Source organism: Schistocerca gregaria, unplaced genomic scaffold, assembly GCF_023897955.1.
Source record: "Schistocerca gregaria isolate iqSchGreg1 unplaced genomic scaffold, iqSchGreg1.2 ptg001438l, whole genome shotgun sequence".
Taxonomy (NCBI): domain Eukaryota; kingdom Metazoa; phylum Arthropoda; class Insecta; order Orthoptera; family Acrididae; genus Schistocerca; species Schistocerca gregaria.
The window spans coordinates 15,001-20,000 of record NW_026062737.1 but is presented as its reverse complement, the minus strand read 5'-3'; the positions used below and the strand labels follow the sequence as shown (position 1 = coordinate 20,000).

General features: G+C 54.9%; 1 non-coding gene across 1 annotated transcript in view; it reads left to right on the top strand.

Annotated features, from left to right (window-relative positions):
- Positions 1-3,507: 3,507 nt before the first annotated feature.
- Positions 3,508-5,000, top strand: part of LOC126332201 (small subunit ribosomal RNA) — a 1,897-nt gene continuing 404 nt past the window's right edge. Inside the window, exon 1 of the ribosomal RNA XR_007563601.1 lies at positions 3,508-5,000. This exon is cut by the window's right edge and continues 404 nt beyond it. This is a non-coding gene — a ribosomal RNA (small subunit ribosomal RNA).

The following is a 5,000-nucleotide window of genomic DNA, read 5'->3' as shown; positions in this document are numbered from 1 at the left end:
CGGTCACTCCAGCCGCACCTGTGAATGCGCCACCCCCACCGCCCGACTCGCAACTCGAGCGGATGTACGGCGGACTTTTCCCGCAATCGTACATTGCAGTCCACCCCTATATCTTCCACTTCATGAAGAGTTATCTCCCAAAAGCCAAAGTCCCGCTGTCCCAATACATGCTCTGGACGGCGGGCCGCGAGACGTGACGCCCGGTGGCAAAGAGTGCGCCGCTGAGGATATAGAGGGTCCGTCCCCCCGCACAGTGGTGACGGTGTGCGGGTAGTGTTTCCGACACCGCTTCCTGCGGTGGCAACGCTGGGGCAGAGTCGATACTCGCCCACTGGTGGAAGGTAAGCATTCTGCTTTACATCAGTACATAACTAATATTTCAGTCGTCTGACGTCCCTGCTTAGTAAATGATGCAGGACCACATACATAGATGATACATACTGTAAACTGGGGAGGACAGTGTGAACCGCACTCGACCCAGTCACCCTATCTCACAGTCCACTCTGTGTGTAACAAAGCGAAAGCACCAAAGCACTATCGTTCAACAACATCCATTTTATCCTCGCTGCCACAGGACACTATCCAAAGAACGACAAGAGGAACGTCACGTCCACTAATAAGACAGAATGTCTCACACCACCCGCAAACAACGCAGCTCAAATCAGCCAGCAACACCCACAGTGGTCCACCCAGTATCAACACAGGACGCAACGCCACGCCACAACACAAAAGGTACAAGTAATAAAATACCCTTTGGCCACACTCCTTATAAAGGCATCGAACCAACCCACCACCTGACACCAGCCAAACGTACATCCTGATTTGACACATCTCTGGCAACCTAACCCACGTTGGCCCTTAACCTAACCCACGTTGGCCCTTAACCTAACCCACGTTGGCCCTTAACCTAACCCACGTTGGCCCTTAACCTAACCCACGTTGGCCCTTAACCTAACCCACGTTGGCCCTTAACCTAACCCACGTTGGCCCTTAACCTAACCCACGTTGGCCCTTAACCTAACCCACGTTGGCCCTTAACCTAACCCACGTTGGCCCTTAACCTAACCCACGTTGGGCCCTTAACCTAACCCACGTTGGCCCTTAACCTAACCCACGTTGGCCCTTAACCTAACCCACGTTGGCCCTTAACCTAACCCACGTTGGCCCTTAACCTAACCCACGTTGGCCCTTAACCTAACCCACGTTGGCCCTTAACCTAACCCACGTTGGCCCTTAACCTAACCCACGTTGGCCCCTTAACCTAACCCACGTTGGCCCTTAACCTAACCCACGTTGGCCCCTTAACCTAACCCACGTTGGCACCTTAACCCAAGTTACGCTGCACCTTAACCCAAGTTACGCTGCACCTTAACCCAAGTTACGCTGCACCTTAACCCAAGTTACGCTGCACCTTAACCCAAGTTACGCTGCACCTTAACCCAAGTTACGCTGCACCTTAACCCAAGTTACGCTGCACCTTAACCCAAGTTACGCTGCACCTTAACCCAAGTTACGCTGCACCTTAACCCAAGTTACGCTGCACCTTAACCTAACTTACGCTGCACCTTAACCTAACTTACGCTGCACCTTAACCTAACTTACGCTGCACCTTAACCTAACTTACGCTGCACCTTAACCTAACTTACACTGCACCTTAACTGTCACATGTAACGTCACAGGAATGTAGCTTTGCCTAACAGCAACCCTCTGAACATAGTTCACTGCTTGGATCCTCTGGTGTCATGTGTATTTCTTGATGCCATGGTGCGTACCCTCACATAAAGGTCTTTCGAGTGTTGCGTACTTTCTACACAGTCCCGCTAACCACTGGAAGGGTGTACCGCTACAGAACGAATATCGCCCTCCCCTCCTGCCCTTCCAAGCTGGTCGGTCAGGCGTTTGTTTGTGAAATGAGCCTTGCAGCTGTTCAGTTGCATTCGGTTGTCGATGCAGTCAGTGTACGTTGTGGTACGGCCTGTGTGGACTGTCCGCTGATGTACGCGTAACCCACACTGATCATCCGTCGTTACGTACTGAGTGACATAATGTGGCACATGCTTGACCGTACACCGGCTGCGCCCTACAATGGCGAATCATAAGGGCCATATGTTGTGCACGATGCTACTTGTCTCGTCTCCCCATTACAGCGAGATTGCACTGTTGTACGCCGTACAGACATGTGGTAGGTAGGTACGGACGAAAGTATTGCATGTTGGCCCCCCCCCCCCCCCCCCTCCTCCCTCTGCCGGGAATCAGCGTGAGCCGTCTGTTGATGTAGCGACGAGGGTTTTCCTATTTAATCGTATTGCCCCACACAACATGATAGCACGGTGGACCGCGTTCCACATCTGCGACATGCTACAGAGGCCGGTTGACAGTCGACCGCGCAAGGGACATTGCACACGTGCGCGGACCATCTTCCACGTGTTCTCTCGTGTACATGCCGCAGTGTGTATGTGGGCTGATGTAGCGTGTCGTGACACATAACATGCAGGCATGCCAGAATCGTAGATTTCGCAAATGTAGATTGACGTATACGTTTGCTGCCAAAGATCCGCAAATGAACTGGAAATCAGTTGTTGAGCGGTTGTTCGCGCTGCAGGTGCATCGGTGATAGCGACGATCGGTACATCTATGAACCGGTTGTTTCGGCGGTACCCGCCATGCCCCCGAACCTGAGTTGGCCATGTGGGTATGAAGCGATACGAGGCTGTGGCTTGGCGGGACAGTCCCCGGCCGGTGAGGGGGGGCCGCCCGGCGTGCTGGCCGCGCGCTGCGTGAGCGCACGCACTACAGCCGGCTGGTGGGGGGCGCCCCAGTGGCAGGAGCGCCGGCCGACGGGCCCGGCTGGCGTCCCAGCTATGCGCCCGGCCGCACCCTGCGCGCGGCGCCAGGCGGCCAAAGTGGGTTCTGCCGAGCCCGGTGCGAAGCGCGGTGGACATCTGCAGGTGTGCTGGTCCGATTGCGGACTTGTGTGCGTTTGAGGATGCGCCGCCGCCCGGCACTCGGCGTCGCGACGCCGTCTGCTGCTCGGTCGCCCCCAGCGGTTCTCGCAGGTGGTTTGTATCGCAGCTCTGCGGACGTGTTGGCGCGTGCGCTGTGCTGGGAGAGTTCGCTTCTGCACCCAAGTGGGGCTTTGCCCTTCTGTGGCGCTGGCGTTGGAGCTGCCGGTCACCGTAGGTGGCGCGTGTTGTTTCCCGCCGGCAATGCCACGACAGCACGCTCCCGGGCCTCTGTCGGCAGCGGCAAGCTCAGTTGGGAGCACGGGTGTTCGCACTGAAAGCGTCTACTCGCCCATCTCCGGGCGATTGCGCCTCTCTCGAACCCGACCAAGTACTTAGGACGGCGCTGCGCGCCGCCGGGACCTGAGAGGGTTTCGAGGTGTATCGTGCAGGGGAGCTCAGCCTCCTCCTGTTTGCAGAATAATTGAGCGGACGCTTGCGTGTTCGCGCGGGCCCTCGGGACACACTCCCGGGCGGCCGGCTGCTCAGCTCTCGTTGACGCAGCTCCCTGGTTGATCCTGCCAGTAGTCATATGCTTGTCTCAAAGATTAAGCCATGCATGTCTCAGTACAAGCCGCATTAAGGTGAAACCGCGAATGGCTCATTAAATCAGTTATGGTTCCTTAGATCGTACCCACGTTACTTGGATAACTGTGGTAATTCTAGAGCTAATACATGCAAACAGAGTCCCGACCAGAGATGGAAGGGACGCTTTTATTAGATCAAAACCAATCGGATTGGCTCGTCTGGTCCGTTTGCCTTGGTGACTCTGAATAACTTTGGGCTGATCGCACGGTCCTCGTACCGGCGACGCATCTTTCAAATGTCTGCCTTATCAACTGTCGATGGTAGGTTTCTGCGCCTACCATGGTTGTAACGGGTAACGGGGAATCAGGGTTCGATTCCGGAGAGGGAGCCTGAGAAACGGCTACCACATCCAAGGAAGGCAGCAGGCGCGCAAATTACCCACTCCCGGCACGGGGAGGTAGTGACGAAAAATAACGATACGGGACTCATCCGAGGCCCCGTAATCGGAATGAGTACACTTTAAATCCTTTAACGAGTATCTATTGGAGGGCAAGTCTGGTGCCAGCAGCCGCGGTAATTCCAGCTCCAATAGCGTATATTAAAGTTGTTGCGGTTAAAAAGCTCGTAGTTGGATTTGTGTCCCACGCTGTTGGTTCACCGCCCGTCGGTGTTTAACTGGCATGTATCGTGGGACGTCCTGCCGGTGGGGCGAGCCGAAGGCGTGCTTGCGCGTCCCGAGGCGGACCCCGTTGAAATCCTACCAGGGTGCTCTTAGTTGAGTGTCCTCGGTGGGCCGGCACGTTTACTTTGAACAAATTAGAGTGCTTAAAGCAGGCAAGCCCGCCTGAATACTGTGTGCATGGAATAATGGAATAGGACCTCGGGTTCTATTTTGTTGGTTTTCGGAACCCGAGGTAATGATTAATAGGGACAGGCGGGGGCCATTCGTATTGCGACGTTAGAGGTGAAATTCTTGGATCGTCGCAAGACGAACAGAAGCGAAAGCATTTGCCAAGTATGTTTTCATTAATCAAGAACGAAAGTTAGAGGTTCGAAGGCGATCAGATACCGCCCTAGTTCTAACCATAAACGATGCCAGCCAGCGATCCGCCGCAGTTCCTCCGATGACTCGGCGGGCAGCCTCCGGGAAACCAAAGCTTTTGGGTTCCGGGGGAAGTATGGTTGCAAAGCTGAAACTTAAAGGAATTGACGGAAGGGCACCACCAGGAGTGGAGCCTGCGGCTTAATTTGACTCAACACGGGAAACCTCACCAGGCCCGGACACCGGAAGGATTGACAGATTGATAGCTCTTTCTTGATTCGGTGGGTGGTGGTGCATGGCCGTTCTTAGTTGGTGGAGCGATTTGTCTGGTTAATTCCGATAACGAACGAGACTCTAGCCTGCTAACTAGTCGCGTGACATCCTTCGTGCTGTCAGCGATTACTTTTCTTCTTAGAGGGACAGGCGGC